The following is a 19,762-nucleotide window of genomic DNA, read 5'->3' as shown; positions in this document are numbered from 1 at the left end:
AGGTTCTAAGGAGTCTTGCGGCTACCACCTGGGTCTCTTGGAACACGTGCTTTGGCTGCCATGCTTGCTTCAAGAAGCCCAAGTCCTTGGAGACTGCCATGCTGTAAGGAAGCCCACAGTTGCTTTCCAGCCACTCCAACCCAGGGGCCAGACAAGAGTGAAGAAGATTCAGATAAGTCCAGCTTTATGCACCATTTGACTTCAACCAAACTCAGAACCTCAAAGAAGCACCGCACAGCTGAGCCTTTTTTATCATCCCTCAGAACTGTGTGGCTAGTGGTAAAGAACCCGCCTGCCAAAGCAGGAGATGCCTGAGACTAGGGTTTGATCCCCGGGTTGGGAAGATCCCCTGAAGGAGGGCATGGCAACTCACCCTGGTATTCTTGCCTGGAGAATCCCATGGACAGAGGAGCCCGGCAGACTATGGTCCATAGGGTTATTTTATTTATTTATTTTTGGCCACACTGAGTGGCATGCAGGATCTTAATCTCCCAACCAGATATTGAACCCATGCCTCCTGCACTGGAAGAATAGAGTCTTAACCACTGGACTGCCAGGGAAGTCCCTGGGGTGTCTTTTATATAACAGTACATAACTAGCACCCAGATTAAGCCCCAGTTTCCTAAGTGCACCAAAATTTCAGTTCCAAACTACTGTCTACTCCCATGAGGATGTGCTGACTCATCCTTCTGCATGCTCAGCACAAGGGAACATCAAGAATCTCCCCAGCATTTATACTTCAGCTTTTATTTAAAAAAATTTTTTTTAAGATATGCATTTTTCTTTTCTTTTTTTAAAAAATATTTATTTGGCAGCACTGGGTCTTAGTTTCAGAATGTGGGATCTTTAGTTAAGAGCATGTGGGAAAAAAAAAAAAAAAGAGCATGTGGGATCTAGTTCCCTAACCAGGGATTGAACCCAGGCCCCCTGCATTGGGAATGCAAAGTCTTAGCCACTGGACCACCAGGGAAGTCCCTATACCTCAGCTTCTAGACCTCAATTAGTTTCTTCTTGGATCTTACTTGTGGGCCCCCTTTGCTAGATTGGAAGTTTTGTGATTACAATTAAGGAAAATAAGTAATAACAATCATGAGCCTCTTGAATGAATAAAGGTAACATTAGCTACTGGTAGCATTCTGGTGGAACCCGGGAAGTAACTCTGGGCCAATGTTCCAGAACTGATTGGAAAAACAGCTTCCGGTTGCTATCAATTCACTGCTCTTAGTTAAAATCATGTTTCTCCAGGATCTCTTTCTAAGAACTGGGTCCTTCTGGAGACATAGAACACAGTACAGGTGTTTTTCAGAGACTGGCTTAAAGAACTCAGTAAAGAAAGACAATCTGGGCACTCTGCCTGCGAAACGACTTTAGCAGAGCAGTCGTTTTCTTGCTGAGTTTTCACAGGATTGTTGTTGTTGATGATGACGAGGCTGGTAGACTCAACGCTGAACAATTACACACATGAAGGCAGTCAGAACAACACAGTCATTGAGCTGACAGAGAGATTCCAGTTTCACCAATTCCCTCCTCTCAGAAGAAGGAACATGTTAATTATGTTGATGGAGCTGATAAGACACAAAGAATTTGTCCAGGGGTCAGTGTCCCCCACAGGGTAGATAATCAACGGGAATTGCTTTCTTCCTTCTCCCTGGAATGCTGTCAGGAAACACAGATGGTACTCAAAAATGTCTGCCTAATGAATGAATCTATGAGTTAGAAGTCCTGAAACTGAGTAGCTTGGAGTCAGGTAACCCACAGAGATACTATAAATAGCCGGACTGAAAACAGCTCCATTCATGGTGTAACTGAGTCACACCCTAGCTAACTATACAGGGTAGTCATCCAGAATGGACAGGGGCAAAAATATAGAATGTCATCAGGACATCACCAGGTAAAAAAAAGCATCTTTGTTTCCAGAGTTTATGGACGCCCTGTATATTAAGACCAAATATTTCTGATCTTTTACTGGTTTGATCTCAGAGGATGTAACACATCTTTGTTGTGTGTTGGAAGGCTTTGTTCAAAATCCTGTGCGAGGACTTCCCTGGTGGTCCGGTAGTAAAGCCTTCTGATGCAGAAGGTACAGGTTGGATCCTTGGTCAGGGAACTAAGATCCCACCTGCCTCATGGCCAAAAAAACCAAAACATAAAACAGAAGCATTATTATAACAAATTCAATAAAGACTTAAAAAATGGTCCATGTCAAAAAAAATCTTTAACAGGAATCAAACCAACACTGTAAAGCAATTATCCTTCAATTAAAAATAAATAAATTAAAAAAAAAACTTTTAAAAATATTAAAAAAAAAAAAAAACCTGTGTGGCATAAACCCTATGGTCAGCACCACCAAGGAGTCTTGCACAGAAGAGGGACTCAGAAGTGACAAAGGTACTTGTTAACTGGACTGTGATAGCTGGTTTCTCTTGGGTCCCCAAGGGCATGGCGAAGATATAAGCAGTGCAGACCCAAGGCCCAACGGCCAACGGCAGGGAACGTGGAAGCAGAACAAGAAGAGGCCTGACACCACCCCTATAGACACAGACTCCCAGATCTTTCTCAAGAAATAGTTTCCCTGAGGGGACTTGCCTTTCTTTTCTCTCTGCTTCACCATCCAACCCCTGTGGAGTCCCTGGAGGACCTGGGAGAAATGTTCTTCCTAATATTGAAATCCCAATTCCCAAGGTGATGAAATTAGGAGGTGTGGCCTTTGGGAGGTGATGAGGTCATGAGGGCAGAGCCACAGTGAATGGGATTAGTGTCCTTATAATAAAGGAGAGCCCAGAGAGCTCCCAAGCCCCTCATGTCAAATGAGGCCACAGAAGCAGATGATCATCTAGGAACTGGGAAATGGGTTCTCACCAAACACTGAATCTGCCAGCGTCTTGATCTTGGACTTCCAGCCCCCAGAACTGTGAGAAATCAATGTCTGTTGTTTCTGAGTCACCCAGTCTCAGATATTCAGTCTGAGTATTTTGTTACAGCGGCCTGAATGGACAAGACAGTTCTCCAGTTGTCCTTGTGATGAGGTCAAGAAATAACAGAAGTTTGTGATGGTTAATTAACCACCAAGTAAGGAGCCCAGCCTGCTATTAAAGTTAAGCTAATTGAAGAATATGATTGTCCAATAAACCTTTGGGGGAAGTGACAAAAGGAAAGTTCAGCATGTATGTCACTGACTAATTTACATCTCTGGACACTCTCTAATCATCTTCCAGGATCATCAGAAAACACTTCGGCCAACATTTTTCAGAAGAGCTTACCAAGAAGGAAGGCGATAATGATTTCACAAACCAGCAAGAAAGGAAAGGAGGGGATTGGCGTTGGGCCTCTAAAAGAAATAAAAAAAGAAAGAAATCGACTTCCACTGTTACCACCACGAAACAATAACAAAAGGATTACAACTTTAAAGGCACCTTTGAAGCCTCTGGGTTTCCCTGGTGGCTCAGAGGTTAAAGCGCCTGCCTGCATTGCAGGAGACCTGGGTTTGATCCCTGGGTCAGGAAGATCCCCTGGAGAAGGAAATGGCAACCCACTCCAGTATTCTTGCCTGGAGAATCCCATGGACGGAGGAGCCTGGTGGACTACAGTCCACAGGGTCGCAAAGAGTCGGACATGACTGATCGACTTCACTTTCACTTTGAAGCCTCTAGATATATTTTAATTGCCTCAAAGTTCTCACAAATCATGGTGCAAGAAGCAGTATTTAAAAGAGAGGGAGTACATAAAGAAAAAAAACAAAGTTGCAAGTCAGAAATGCTAACTGGTGTTTTTAGAAAACAATCTTTTTTTTAACTAGAAAAAAATTCTTTTAGTTGAAGAATTTTGTGATTCACAATATTATGTTAGTATATAAAAACTTTAAATTCTGAAATAATTATAGATTCACAGGAAGTTGTACAACTTAGGACAAAATTAAAATCAGGAAATGTACAATACGTAGACTGTATTCAGATTTCATCAGTTTTACATGCACTCATTTGTGTGTGTGTCGGGGGGCGGGGGGAGCTCTGTGCAAAGCTATCACATGTGCAGCTTTGTGTAACCACCACTGCAATCAAGACACTGAGTTCTACCATCTCCAAAAGTTTCCCTCAGGTTATTCCTTTATTGCTACCCCCATTCCGCTCACCTCCCCCATCTGAACCCCTGGCAATACGAAGCTATTCTCCATCTGTAGAATTATGTTATTCCATTAAAGTCATATAAACAGAGTCGTACAGTATGTACTCTTTTGCAACTGGATTTTTTTTTTCCACTCAACATAATTCCCTGAAGATATGTCCATCTTGTTGTGATATGTACAATATGTCTTAGGCAGCTCAGGTGGCTGTAACAGAGTACTACAGACTGAGCGGCTTAAACAACAGAAATGTATTTCTCATAGTAGTGGAGGCTGGAAGTCAAAGATCAAGGTATGGCAGATTGGGTTCTTGGGGAAGGCCCTCTTTCTGGCTTCAGACAGCTGCCTTCTTGCAGTGTCCTCACCTGACCTTTCCTCTGTGTGTAGGATGGTGACGGGGAGGGAGAGGGAGGAAGACCGAATGCAAGCACACTCTGGCATCTCTTCCTCTTTTTTATAAGAGCACCAATCCCACAATGAGGGTCTCATCCTCCAAACCTCATCTAAACCTAATAACCTCCCAAAGGCACCACCTCCAAACACCATCACACTGGAGCAGGGAGGGATTAGGGTTTCAGCATATCAACTTTGCGAGTCCATAAACATTGAGCCCATAATACAATAGTTTGTTCTATGGTATACTCTGTTCATGGTATGGATGTACCATAGTTGAACCAGTCATCCACTGAAGGACATTTGGGTAGCTTTCAGTCTTTGGCTATTACAAATAAAGCTTCTATGAACCTTTTATACAAGTTTCTGTGTGAAAATAAGTTTTTTTTTTTTTTCTGGGAAAAATGCCTGAGTGCAAGGGCTGGGTTGTATGGTAAATCCATTTTTAGTTTTAAAAGGACCTGCCCAACTGTTTTCCAGAGTGGCTGCATCATTTTACATTCCCAGCAGCAACATAGGAGAAATTCTGTTTCTTTACATCCTTTCCAGCATCTGGTGTTGTCAGAATTTTAAAAATTTTAGCCATTCTGATAAGTGTGTGGTACTATCTCATTGTGGTTTTAACGTGTATTTCTGTAATGGCTAATGATATTGAATAACTTTTCATGTGCTCATTTGCCATCTGTATACTCTCTTCAGTGAAATATCTGTTCATGTCTTTTGCCAATTTTCTAATTGTATTATTTATTATCATTAAAATTATATATTACAGATACAAGTACTTTGTAAGATGTATGATTTGCAAATATTTTCTTCCAGTTGTTAACTTGTCTTTTCTTCTTCTTACCAGGGTCTTTGGCAGAGTAAAGTTTGAAATTTTGACATGGTTTCATTTTAAAGTTAAAAAAAAGATATACAATGATCTCCCAGCCTATCCTGTATTCCATGCCAAATAAGGGCATGTACATATTTCGTCCATCTGTCTGCCCATTCATCCATCCAATGTTTTTATTAAACACTTACTATGTTTCAGGTACATAGTCAGGTCCTCGTGATGTGAAAAGGAATAAAGTACAGTTGCCTTTAGGTGTCCATAATCTAGCACGGACAGGGACATGGAGCACGTGCCTTCTATGGAATGTGGTAAGGGATGGAAAGCAGGTTGTGGGAGCCCAAGATAGAGCACTTACTCTGACCGGGGAAGGTGGGAACGCTGATCCTTGCTTGCCTCTTTTCACACAGCTTCTCAAGGACTGTCAGTTATGGGTGAGTTGAAACTCTAGTATTATTCTAGCTATACATAGCTCATGGTATATTTTGTAAAAACATTTCCACCTATTCTTCTCATGAAAATTACCACTCATTCATTTTCTAGAATATTCTTTCCACATCCCCCACTGACTAATACTCCAACTGAGATCCTATGAGATTAATGGAGAATTCACCCCCTGGATGTGATTATTTTTCAAAAATAAAATGACACCTGTTAGTTCAACAGGTGGTCTTCACTAAGAAGTTCCGGCATCAAGGAAAGGTGTAGCTGGGTCTTGTTGCATAACAGTCCTTGGTCTTAATATAGCAACGTCACCCAAGAAGCTTAAAGGACTGGACTCACATGACAAGCTGCCTCATTTTGCACTGACTCTTCAAAGAAGGCAAGACAAGATTTATTATGCAGTGGCCTATATTCCTAGTAAAGTATGATGTTCCCTCCCCAGGGACCTAGAAGAGTATGTCCAGCGACACATTTGGGAGGAACCTAGGGATTCTTAGGGGCTTCCCTGGTGGCTCAGACAGTAAACAATCTGCCTGCAATGCGGGAGACCAGGGTTCGATCCCTGGGTTGGGAAGATCTCCTGGAGAAGGGAATGGCAACCCACTCTAGTATTCTTGCCTGGAGAATCCCACGGACAGAGGAGCTTGGCGGACTACAGTCCATGGGGTCACAAAGAGTTGGACATGACTGAGCGACTAACGCTAACACTTTAGGGATTCTTAAGTGAGAGAAGAGGATCAAATTTGGAATTCCCTGGTGGTCCAGTGGTGAAGACTCAGCTTCCAGTGCTTCCACTGCAGGGGGCAAGGGTTTGATCCCTGGTCCCTGTGCATAGCTGCTGCTGCTGCTAAGTCGCTTCAGTTGTGTCCGACTCTGTGCGACCCCATTGATGGCTGTGCATAGCAGGCAAGGCCAAAAACACAAAACAAAAGAAAAATCTTATGGAAAAAAAAAAAAAGGATGGAACCAGTGGTTTAGGTCAAGAATCTTTTAAGTAGAAAGCTTGATCAAATTATCATTATAACAAATACTTGAGGCTGAAAACGTGAGAATGCTTTCTGTTCTTATGTCTAATCAGGACTTCATTCTGTAAATTCTCCCTTGGTGACGTTGCTCCCTTATATTCTCCCTTTCTTCCTATTCCTACTTCAGTTTGGTGTGGGGACACTTGACATATCCAGCTTCAGTTTCTCTGCCCCCTCCCCCAACCCATCCTGTACACTCTAGACTGAAAGTTTGTGTCCTCCCAAATTCATGTGTTGAAGCCTAATCCCCAATGTGATGGCATTAGGAGGTGGTTAGGTCTTAAGGGTGGAGCCCTCAAGAATGGGATCAGTGCCCTTATAAAAGAGACCTGAGAGCTCCCTAGTCTCTTCTACCTTGTGAAGACATGGTAAGAAGGTCTCTCCCATGAAGCAGAAAGCAGAACATTGCAGTACCCCAAATCTGCTGGTGTCTTTATCTTGAACTTTCAGCTTCCAGCCGCATGAGAAGTAAACGTCTGTTGTTCATAAGCCACCCAGTCTTGCGGCATTCTGTGATGGCAGCACAAGCTAAGAAAGCAACAATAGATTTACATCCCAAATGCAACAGTTCCTCCTGTCACTCCCTGCTTAGAAATTTTTAGTTTCTCCCCACTACTTACAAAATAAAGTCCAAATACTTCATTTTCCATAATCAGCTTCAACCTACCTTTCTTTTTTTCTTCTTACCTTTTAGTCTCCCCCATTTGTCTAAACTTAAACACCTTAGTCAATGGATGGCCAACTCCATGACGTCAAGGACTGGAGTCTTGCTTATTCACCGCTGTATTCCTGCTTTGTTTTGTTGATAAACTATCAAATTGTCCCCTCCAACCATTGTTTCTAAAACTCACTGTTACAAAAAATTCCCTGGCCATTTCTACCCCACCCTGCCCACAAGTTTCCATATACTAGGTTTTTTCTTCTCCCTCATCCCCACAGCTACCCCCACCAGAAACGCCTTTCCCCTCCCCTCTGATCCTAACCATATCTGAATCCTAACCACATCTCCAGGTTTGACTCAAGCTGCAACTTTGAAGGCTTCTGGAACTTTCTAGCCCACCAAGGTGTCTTCCTTCTTAGAAGAGCTATTGTACTGTTGGTGGCTCAGAGGTTAAAGCGTCTGCCTGCAATGCAGGAGACCTGGGTTCGATCCCTGGGTCAGGAAGATCCCTTGGAGAAGGAAATGGCAACCCACTTCAGTACTCTTGCATGGAGAATTCTATGGACGGAGGAGCCTGGTGGGTTACAGTCCACGGGGTCGCAAAGAGTAGGACACGACTAAGCGACTTCACTTTCATTTTCACTGTTGGCACCAGTCATTCATTTGAAAGAAAGTGTTAGTCACTCAGTCTCATCCAACCCCTTACGACCTCATGGACTATAGCCCGCCAGTTTGCCCTGGACTCATTCATTTGGTCCACATTTAACAAGACAAACAGCACGCAGGCCCAGCAGTAGAGGAGCTCACAGTCTAGAAGGCATTTACCACATATTGCCTCATGTTGGGTTAATCACTTTTTGTGTATATGTCTTGTCTCCCCAGTTCTGTGATTGCAGAGGCCATTTTCGAATCTAGCATTCTTTCTTTCTTTTTTAAAAAACTTTTTATTTTGTATTGGGGTGTAGCTGATTAACAATGTTGTGATAGTTTCAGGTGAACAGCAAAGGGACTCAGTCATACACAGGCAGAGGCCATGTTTTAAACTTGCCACCCCTCACATCCAGCTCTTATCATGGTGTTCAATAAACATCTTTTGAATCGTAACCAACAGGACCTTATGGGGCATTCCTGGGGTAGGCCCCTCCCCTGCATCCTTAGCTTTAGGCTCCTCTCCTGAGGAGGAGATGGGGCCTTTGGAAGGTGATACCCAGATAACAGTATCTGAGTTGTTTTACAGATGTGAAAACTCTCCACCACATGGAATTATGTTATCTACTGACCCTGAGCACATAGCCTACTGGAGCCTAAGGATTGATAATGTTAACCCCTGTGACATCCCCCTGCTACCTCACCATCAGCCAATCAGAGAGCCGTGCATAAGATGATTACAGACCTTGCAACCCGCCCCCCTTACCTGTCCTTTAAAAATACTTTCCTGTTACAAACTGAGTGAAGTAAGACAGAAAAAGAGAAATACCTTATGATATCGCTTATATGGGGAATCTAAGAAGAAAAAAAAACAGCGATACAAATGAACTTATTTACAAAACAAAACAGAGTCATAGACAACTAATTTATAGTTACCTGGTGGGGAGGGATAATTAGAATTTGGGATTGACATGCACACACAGCTATTTAAAATAAATAACAAACAAAAGGACCTACTGTTAAAAAACAATAGATATGGCAGAAACCAATAAAATATTGTAAAGCAACTATCCTCCAATTGAAAATAAATACATGAAGAAGGGACAAGAGAATAAGATAGATGAGATCAGATTGGCCATGTGTTGATAATTCTCAAGGCTAATCCCCCATGGGGATTTATTACACTAGTCCTTCCACTTTTGTGTATGTTTGAAATTTTCCATAATAAAAAAAAAGTTAAAAAAGAAAGTTTCTGAAACCCAGTTGGGGTTTTTTCAGCACTAGCTGGCCCAGATGACTTGTATAAAGCCTTATAATAAATACCACACTTTTCCTTCATGACAACCTGGTTGTCAGTAGATTTGCTTTACTGTACTCAGGGGAGTAGACCCAAGTTTGGCTTGGTAACAGAATGATTAAAATGACAATTTGATTTGATATTTTTCCCTCTCTGTAGTTTTCTTCCTCCAGCCAGATAAAATAATTTCCTATCACCCATACATGATACTTAGGAGATGGCTCTCATTATTCTTATTTTATCAATGAGGAAACTGAGGCGAAGAATGGTGAAGTAACTTGTTCCCAGCTGCAAGGGAGTCATAGTTGCTTCATTCAAAATACAGGCTGAACATTTTTGGAAGCAAAGACAGAGCTATCTCCATGGTGCTAGTATTTAGATCTCTCTCTCAGACACTGAGTACAAATTGTGCCCTGTTACACACACATACAGACTTCATCAAAGCTGCAAAGAGGGACATGTATATGCTTGGAGTCAGAGTTTGGTTTGTGCAGTATAATTAATATCCTTCTATTCAAGATCAAGTTGTGCAAAAGGTAACATATGAAAGATACAAAAAAAAAAAAAAAAGAAAGATACAAAAACATTCCAGAGAGGAAGGAGTGGGTGGCAGTCAGTGAGCTGCGACATTTTTCCTTTCATAGAGCAATTCTTGTGGAAGAAACAGCATTGCTGCCTTTTTTCTATTTTCGGCCCAAAGTAACGCTTAACTAATCCAATTATTATTCAAGAGAAGGTATATAGCCACAAAGCTTCATTTAATCTGTGAGTTTTGCAAAACAACAAACTAACCTGCAGCAGAGGACACAGATGGGTGGTCTGCTGGCACGACTGAATTCATATAAACGGTTTACAGATTTTTCAGTTTAATTTGCAATGCACAGAAATGGGTATTTCGAACATCTGTGAGGCAAGAAGAATCAGGAAAAACAAACCCTCACATACCCGTCAACCCCGCTTAACAAATAGAACAGTACCAATAGCCTGAAACCTTCTAGGCACACACTGTAAGATTGGGGCATTTCACACAGAAGTCTGGATGGTTAGCCTTTCTGGAATAACCTGGCACCCCTGGGCCTGCATTCCTCTAGGGAAATATTAGTAGGCCCCGCATGGAGTCGCCCCTCCAGTTTCACCATGTCCCCCACTATGTCTGGCTGTCTTCCTTCATCCACTGGGCCTGTCTGGCCCTGAGGAGTCTTGAGGTTATAACCTTCGGACCCTGTGTTTCCTTTCGGGGTTGGTTATTTCCCCTTTGCCCTATCCAAGCCCTTCATTTCCCCAGTTCTTCTGTCTTTGCTTTGGGACATCTCTTTTCTGGGTGAAGCAAGATCTTTAAGAGGCACTGAGTTCTATGGAGATCTGCAGAAAAGAAAGTGTCTCTGCCCTCAGTGGACATGTACCCATGGAGGTACTGACCTGCGTACACATGTATGTATGTTACGCAAAACAGGAAGCAATGGAAACAGAGAAAGGGCCGCGGGAGCACAGAGCAGGCAGAAACTGTGTCAGGCAGAGTTCTCAAAGAAACAGAACCAATAAGGTTCTGTGTATGTGTCTTTTTTATTGATACGTCTTTCTATCTATCAAGAGAGAGATTTTAAGGAATTGGCTCATGTGATGTGGGTGCTCAGAAGTTTGAAATATGCAGGGTGGGCTGAGAGGCTGGAGACCCAGGGAGGGGCTGCTGTTGCAAAAGCCTTTTTCTTCTGGCAGGCTTCAGTCCATAGGGTCGCAAAGAGTCAGACACGACCAAAGCAGGCACGCATGCATGTACATTATGGACTATGATTATCTGCTTTATTCAAAGTCTACCGACTTAAAAGTTATTCTCACCTGAAAAGTATCTTCCCAGCAATGCCTAGATTGCTGCTAAGTCACTTCAGTCATGTCCGACTCTGTGCGACCCCATAGACAGCAGGGGTTCTCCAGGCAAGAACACTGGAGTGGGTTGCCATTTCCTTCTCCAATGCATGAAAGTGAAAAGTGAAAGTGAAGTCGCTCAGTCGTGTCCGACCCTCAGCGACCCCATGGACTGCAGCCTACCAGGCTCCTCCATCCATGGGATTTTCCAGGCAAGAGTACTGGAGTGGGGTGCCATTGCCTTCTCCGATGCCTAGATTGGATCTGACCAAATATCTGGGTACCATGGCTGAGCCAAAGTGGACACATCGCAGGCTGCATTGGAGCGTGCAGGTGTGCTTGTGTCTGTGTGTAGGTTCAGGTAGGGATCTGAGAGGTGGGAACACAGAGGAGGAACATTTCGTGGGGAGGAAACACTGTGAACAGAAGGAACAGAGGTGGAGAAAAACGGAGTCTGAGTCTGTTCAGAGTACTGCGCAGTGCAACGGAGAGGCGAAAAGTGCCAGGAAGGAGCTGGAGACACTCGGCAGGGTGCAAGGCGCACAAGCGGGGTGGGGAATAGTGGGGAGCAGCAAGCTAGGTCAGGAAGGACCTTGGAAGCAATGGGAGGTGTTAGAGGTTTCTGAGCAGGGAAGTGGCACACTAGGACTCTGAAGAAGAAAACTCTGGCAGATCTGTAAAGGGTTGGGTAGAGCGGGGAGAAGGGAGGGAGCAGAGGCAGTGAGGAAGCTCCTGGGATAATCAAGAGCAGGCTTGAGCCATGTTCCAACCATCTGGGAGAAGATAGTGTTGTTTTTTTTTTTTTCCTCTTGTGGGAAAAGACAGCTTATAAACATGTATATTGTTCTTAAATTGACACTAATGCAAAAAAAAAAATGCTCACTACTAATGTGGAAGTTAAAAAAAAAAGGCTTGAACTTGGCAGTGAGAAAAGGAGACCAATTTGAAAGGCATAAGGTAGAAAAGAGAAAGGGACTGTTTATGGTTAGCAGGGAGGAGAGAAGAGACACAGTGGTTTTAAGTCTAAATCTTAAGAGATGATGATGCTCTTATCTGAGATAAAGACCGTAGGAGGAAGTCATTTTGTCCGCTATAGGACTGTCTGAGTTTGAGGGGTCTGAGATGCTCTGGTATCTCACTAGCCTTACTAGCCTTATGAACTAGTCCTGCTAGAACCACAGGAAGTCCTGGGGCCTCTCATATGTACACCAGGGGTTGGGGTGGAGTACCGTACCTTCCTTGAGGGCTGCTGTGAGAATTCGACAAGCTAATTACGCTTGAAGCACTTAGAACAGTGCTTCTAAATAGACCCAGAAAACCGTTGAACCTGCAGCTCTTTAGCTTCCCAGAGAACACAGAGTTCCAAAGCACCTTCTCCGGACTCCACATCCCAGGAGGAATCACCTGCCCTGTGTATGTGGTGACACTCACAGACTGTCTGTAATTAAACTGTATTTCCAGGATGAATCTTCCCTGCCTTTTTGCTTTATAATATTAGAATGGCCAGTGTGAAGGGAAAATTCACAGAAGCTCCACGGTTCTATCTAGGAACAAGATTTGGTAGTTCTTAATAGAGCAATGGGAGAAGGCAATGGCACCCCACTCCAGTACTCTTGCCTGGAAAATCCCATGGACGGAGGAGCCTGGTAGGCTGCAGTCCATGGGGTCTCGAAGAGTCGGACATGACTGAGCGACTTCACTTTCACTTTTCTCTTTTCATGCACTGGAGAAGGCAATGGCACCCCACTCCAGTATTCTTGCCTGGAGAATCCCAGGGACGGGGAGCCTGGTTGGCTGCCGTCTATGGGGTCCCACAGAGTCGGACACGACTGAAGCGACTTAGCATAGCATAGCAATAGAGCAATGGGCTGGACAGTACAATTCTGGCTCCAATCACAATGTATGTTTGTTTTCCCACATCACCCTGCAATTCTCTGTCACCAGCTGATCCTACAATTCAACTCAGTTCTGACACCATCTACCTGCAGAAGCAGGCCCCACAGGCCAAGGGCTCAGTCTCAGGAGACTGTGGCTCCCCCAATTTAAGAAAACAATTGTAAATCCGGGTGTCACCTGCGCTTCTGACCACACGACTATAGAATGGAGGCTCCAATACCCCTGCCTGTCCCCCACCCCCGCCTAGGGTTCAATTAATTTGCCAGAGTGGCTCCCAAAACTCAAAAAGAACATTTTACTTACTAGATTACCAACTTATTATAAAAGGATGTAACTTAGAGATAGCCAAATGAAAGAGAGAGCGTAGGGTAAGCTATGGGAAAAGGTCACAAGCTTCCACGCCAACCTGGAAACTCTCAGAAACCAGTCTTTTTGGGTGTTTATGGAGGTTTCCGGAGAAAGCAATGGCAACCCACCCCAGTACTCTTGCCTGGAAAATCCCATGGGCGGAGGAGCCTGGTAGGTTGCAGTCCATGGGATTGATAAGAGTCGGACACGATTGAGCAACTTCACTTTCGCTTTTCACTTTCATACATTGGAGAAGGAAATGGCAACCCACTCCAGTGTTTTTGCCTGGAGAATCCCAGGGACAGGGGAGCCTGGTGGGCTGCCATCTATGGGGTCGCACAGAGTCGGACATGACTGAAGTGACTTAGCAGCAGCAGCAGCAGCATGGAGGTTTCATTATGTAGGCATGATGGATTAAATCATTGGCCACTGGTAATTGAATTCACTCTCCAGCCTCTCTCCCCTCCCCAGAGGGCCCCAAAATCACTGCGTACAGTGACTGGAACCACAAAATTAAAAGATGCTTGTTCCTTGGAAGAAAAGCTATGACAAACCCAGACAGCGTATTAAAAAGCAGAGACATCACTTTGCCAACAAAAGTCCATACAGTCAAAGCTATGGTTTTTCCAGTAGTCACGTAGATGTGAGTTGGACCATAAAGAAGGCTGAGCGCTGAGGAATTGATGCTTTCTAACTGTTGTGCTGGAGAAGACTCTTTAGAGTCCCTTGGACTGCAAAGAGATCAAGCCAGTCCATCCTAAAGGAAATCAGCCCTGAATATTCATTGGAAGGACTGATGCTGAAGCTGAAGCTCCAATACTTTGGCCACTTGATTCGAAGAGCCGACTCACCGGGAAAAATCCTGACGCTGGGAAAGATTGAGGGCAGGAGGAGAAGGGGGTGACAGAGGATGGCATCACCAACTCAATAGACGTGAGTTTGAGCAAACTCCGGGAGATAGCAAAGGACAGGGAAGCCCGGCATGCTGCAGTGGGGCTGCAAAGAGTCGGACAAGACTGAGCAACAGAACAATTGAACTCTCCAGCCTCTCTCCTCTCCCCAGAGATGAGGGCGTGGGATTGAATGTTCCCACCCTCTAATCACGTGATTGCCTTCTCTGGCAACCAGCCCCCATCTTTAGCAGCCTTCACAAAGCCACCTCATTAACATAACAAAAGACCTTTAATCTCTCCCTTCACAGGAAATTCCTAGGGTTTTAGGAGCTCTGTGCCAGGAACAAGGTCAAAGACCAAATGCTGTATGTATTTCTTATTATTAATCTCAAAATTACAGTCAAAACAAGACGTCTTTGAAAGAATAAAAATTAAAACATTGAAAAGATTTTATTTATTTTTTTGAAAAGATTTTAAAAACTTTAAAAATGATTAAACCTACTAGCTATCAAGGTCTATAGGGCAATGAGAGTAATAATCACTAAATCGGAAGGAGTAGGGAAAAGTGAATTAATTTCAGGAAGCTCAGAGTACGTACAGTTGGCCCTTCATATCTTCAAGTTCTATATCCGAGGAAGGAAAATATTCACGGAAAAAAATTCCATAAAGGTTCCTAAAGCAAAACTTGAATGTACCCTGTGACAAGGACTTCCCTGGTGGCTCAGACAGTTAAGCATTTGTCTACAATGAGGGAGATCCGGGTTCGGTCCCCGGGTAGGGAAGATACCCTGGAGAAGGAAATGGCAACCCACTGCAGTACTTTTGCCTGGAAAATCCCATGGACGGAGGAGCCTGATAAACTACAGTCCATGGGGTAGCAAAGAGTCGGACACGACTGCTTCACTTTTCATTTACATTGTATTTACAACCATTTTTGCGTGTGTGCATGCTAAGTCGCTTCAATCGTGTCCGACTCTTTGGACCTCACGGACCTGCACTGTAGCCTGCCAGGCTCCTCTGTCCATGGGATTCTCCAGGCAAGAATACTGGAGTGGGTTGCCATGCCCTCCTCCAGGGATCCAGAGTTCGAACTCAAGTCTCTTATGTCTCCTGCAATGGCAGGCGGGCTCTTTACCACTATTGCCACCTGGGAAGCCCTATTTACAACTATTTACATAGTCTTTATATTGTATTAGGTTTTATAAGTAATCAAGAGATGGTGTCAAGTACAGGCACATCTCTTTCTCCTTGCTTCCAAGATAATTTGTTTTTTACAAATTGAAGGTCTGTGGCAAGCCCTCATGGAGCAAGTTTCTGGGCATCGTTTTACCAACAGCATTTGCTCACTTCATCTCTCTGCGTCATATTTTCGTAATTCTCACAATATTTTAAGCTTTTTCGTTATTACATTTGTTATGGTGATCTGTGATCAATGATCTTTGATATTACTATTGCAAAAAGAGTACGACTCTGAAAGCTCAGATGACGGTTAACATTTTTAGCAATGAAGTATTTTTAAATTAAGGTATGTCCATTTTTTTAGACATGCTATTGCACACTTAATACACTACAGTACAGTGTAAACATAATTAATTTCCTTTTGGAGCTGTGCCGCGCAGCTTGTGGGATTAAGGATTGAACCTAAGCCTTCAGCAGTGCCAGTGTGGAGTCCTAACCACTGGACTGTCAGAGAATTCCCAACATAACTTCTATACACACTGAGAAAGCAAAAAAAAAAAGTGTATGACTCGAGTTATTGCAATATTCGATTTATTGTGGTGCCCTGGAACTGAACCTGAAATCTCCGAAGTCTGCCTGTATATGGGAGGATACGCATAGGTTATACTATGCCATTTTTTATAAGGGACTTGAGCATCTGAGGATTTGAGTATTTGAGTGGGATCCTGGAACCAATTCCCCGTGGATACAGAGGAATGACTGTAATTCCAACACAAGGACTGCTATTCAGCCATATCTGTGAGGTCATGGCCAAGTTCTTTATCATCTGAGAGAGAAACTGCTAAAAATGCCCCTATTACTTAAGACACAGCAAGGAATTTTGAAGGTCTGTGATCCCGTTGCTGTATTTCCAAGACCTCTTGTCTTTTCTCTCAAAGCAAGGCAGCTCTACCCAAGGTTTCTTTGTTATTTAGTCCTATTACTGCCCAATCACTTCGCATGAATGAAGGCAGAAGGACACTGGATTCTTCTGTTTGAAAATATTTTTAGCAATGTTAGTTGTAGAGAAGATGCCCTCCAATATAATTTTGTTTTTAATCTTGCCATCTCTGTGAAAGGAAAGCAGATTTCAGGCCAGATCTGCTATTTGGTAGTACGCTGTTGTTTAGTCGCTAAGTCGTGTCTGACTCTCTGCGACCCTGTGGACTGTAGACTGCCAGGATCCTCTGTCCACTCGATTTCCCAGGCAAGAATACTGAAGAGAGTTGCCATTTCCCTCGCCAGGGGATCTTCCCGACCCAGGGATCGAACCCATGTCTCCGTCTCCTGCATTTAAAGGCGGGTTCTTTACCACTGAGGGAAGCCCTTTGGGGAGTATAATAATTGCCTAAAACAAAGCTGGTTTTGTATGTACCAGCTCTCATCCTTGGAGAATAAAAGTGTACAACAATATCCTAGAGCCTAGGATTCCTCTTTTCCCTTTAGAACTTTTATCTGCCTTCATAGTAACATCTTCTTAATTACTGTAAATCATCTGGCATTAGAAGCTTAACCAGTTGTATCTGAGGCCACAAACAAACAAACAAACAAACACTCAAAAAGGCAATTACACTTTAAAACATAAAAGGAGACTCACTAGGCAACAGCTTTAACTCTACACCTATAATTATCGTTCTGATTACAGGGGAGTTCTGCCCTCCGTGAATTTTATTCACTATCCACACTAAAGTGAAGTGTGGGTCAACTGGACCCAAAAGGCCTCCTGGACCTTGCAGAAAAATGACTGGCAATCATGAGGTTGATTAAAGGCTCTGAGGTTTCTGTCTCCTGGAATTCCTCTTATTACTGCTTTTCTTCGAGTTGCAGACTACTGTAATTATCTTTCTGTGAGGTTTTAGGCAACTTGGACATTTTATTTTATTTGCATCACGATAATGTGATTTCAGTCTATCTTAGTCTCAGAGTGGTGATGAAATTTTCCTAAAGCCATGTGTGGAAGCAATATAATGGATGTAACATGTCCCATATGTTGCTGAGGCCGGATATCTGCACTGTTCATTCATCTTTAACATCTATTGGGCCTCTGTGTGTACCGCACCTTGTGCAGTCCTGGGGTGGGACAAGTTCCCTTCCCTCCGTGGGCTCACACCCAACTGCAGTACAACACAGTGAGTGTTACAGTGGAGACTTGAACAGCGAGTGCTCTTGGAGCCCAGCAACCTACTCTTCTGGGGTAGTTGAGACAACGGAGAGATAGATACAGAAATATCCTCACTCCTTTTATGCGTGAGCCCTTGAATCCCAACCACGTTTTGAGGCAGAAACTAAACTATTTTTATTCTAACTTTATAGACAACGAACCTGAGGCTCTAAGATGTCAAGTAAGTTACCCCGAGTCACACAGCTTGTAAGCAGTAGAAGGGCAGGAGATCTGCTCCCGATGGAGGGGTGAGGAGGGGACAAGAGTCGGAGTGGTGCAAATAGTATATTTGTTTCAGTATGGGTGCTCAGCTTAACAATGCCTGGGAATGTAAGAAAAGGAACATGTGAAAAAAGTTTCTTTGGTTTCAGCTTTTCCTAACTATTTTTGAAGTGAAGTGAAGTCGCTCAGTCGTGTCCGACTCTGCGACCCCATGGACTGTAGCCCAGCAGGCTCCTCCGTCCATGGGGTTCTCCAGGCAAGAATACTGGAGTGGGTTGCCATTTCCTTCTCCAGGGAATCTTCCCGACCCAGGTCCCTTCAAATAAAATTCACAAAGAAGGGCCTTGTGATGGGACTTCCTTGGCCGTCCAGGTCCAGTGGTTAAGACTCCTCACTTTCACTGCAGAGGGTACAAGTTCCATCCCTGGTTGGGGAATTAAGATCCAGTGAGCCACACAGTGTGGCCAAACAAAAATAAAACCTACAAAAAGGGCCTAATGGAAAAGATATGCAAATATCTGCTTAGAGGTAAAGTCATTCGGGGTGTTGTGAAAGTTGGCTCATTTAGCTACCTGAAATGCACCCATCCTTTTTCAGAATGAATGCGTTTGAAAACAAAGCTTTATGTTTATTTTGCTTCCTTTCCAAATTGATATTCCAATGATAACAAATTGATTAACAAAACATGCCAGTGGTTTGAACTGAGAATGCCCGTGAGCAGGGGTTAATTGAAAGCGGGAAACGGCTATATATTTTAATTCTTTTAGATACTCCCATGGCAGTATCCTTTAATTGGCTCTACTTAAAAGCAAAATAAAGCCCAGAACCTGGGTACTCAGAACATCCCATCGTTGCTATATGCAGTTTGAACTGTCGGAACTCTGGGCTTTCAAATGTTTACTCTGGTCCATACGAAAAGGAAGCAAAACCAAGTGAAAACTCACCTCACCCGTGCTCATAGGGCTGAAAGGGACCTTAATGATCATTATTAAGCTTAATAGTTCTCAAGGGGGCATTGTGAAAATATATATATATATTTTTTTTGGCTGTTGCAATGATTGGCAAGGGCTACTAAAGGTAGTGAGCAGAGACCAGGTTTCCTAGATATTCTAGCAATATCTGAATAGTTCCATATCTGACAGTTCAAATCTGAACTGTCCCATACAGCGAAAAATTGACCCAACGGAAAAAACAGTTCATCATGATATAAGCTTAGAACTAACACTATATTTTACCTATAAACAAAAATATTTTTACCCAGTTTCGATATACACTGAATTCTAGGAATAAAACTCACTTGAGGGAAGACTATCGTGTTTTTGTTTCAAACATTATCAAGAGTTTGCCATTTTGGAAAATAAGGTCACCAATGTAACATTCTTTATGGTACTTGAATTGTGAAAACACTTTTTTCAGTTTGCATTTGTGACTGCGCTAGGCAGGTATCTATCATCATTTAGTGCCCCTGTGTGGGAGCATTCATATATTAAAATATATTGCATTATTATAATTATTTTGCTTTTATTCTCCAGTTAGGTCGTGTTTTTTGAAATTGTGTGTTGTTAAGTTAGGTTATATTATCTGTGGTGTACTATTTGGTTAAAGGGGACATTACCAAATAGTTGTTATAAAAAGGAATTTGGTCTTTCACGGGGTCATGTCATAAAAGTCCAACTCCTTTTATAGAGGAAATCGAAACCTAAAGCAGTTAAGCAACTTGCCCAGGACAGAAGTGTTATTT

The 19,762-nt window shown here is 43.2% G+C and overlaps 1 non-coding gene across 1 annotated transcript; it reads right to left on the bottom strand.

Moving 5' to 3' along the window:
* Positions 1–897: 897 nt before the first annotated feature.
* On the bottom strand, positions 898–970 carry TRNAG-CCC (transfer RNA glycine (anticodon CCC)). The gene has a single exon. It is a non-coding gene; the product is annotated as a tRNA-Gly (tRNA).
* Positions 971–19,762: the final 18,792 nt, after the last annotated feature.

The sequence above is a fragment of the Bos javanicus genome, chromosome X, assembly GCF_032452875.1.
Source record: "Bos javanicus breed banteng chromosome X, ARS-OSU_banteng_1.0, whole genome shotgun sequence".
NCBI lineage: Eukaryota > Metazoa > Chordata > Mammalia > Artiodactyla > Bovidae > Bos > Bos javanicus.
This window is presented reverse-complemented; position numbering and strand designations above follow the sequence as displayed.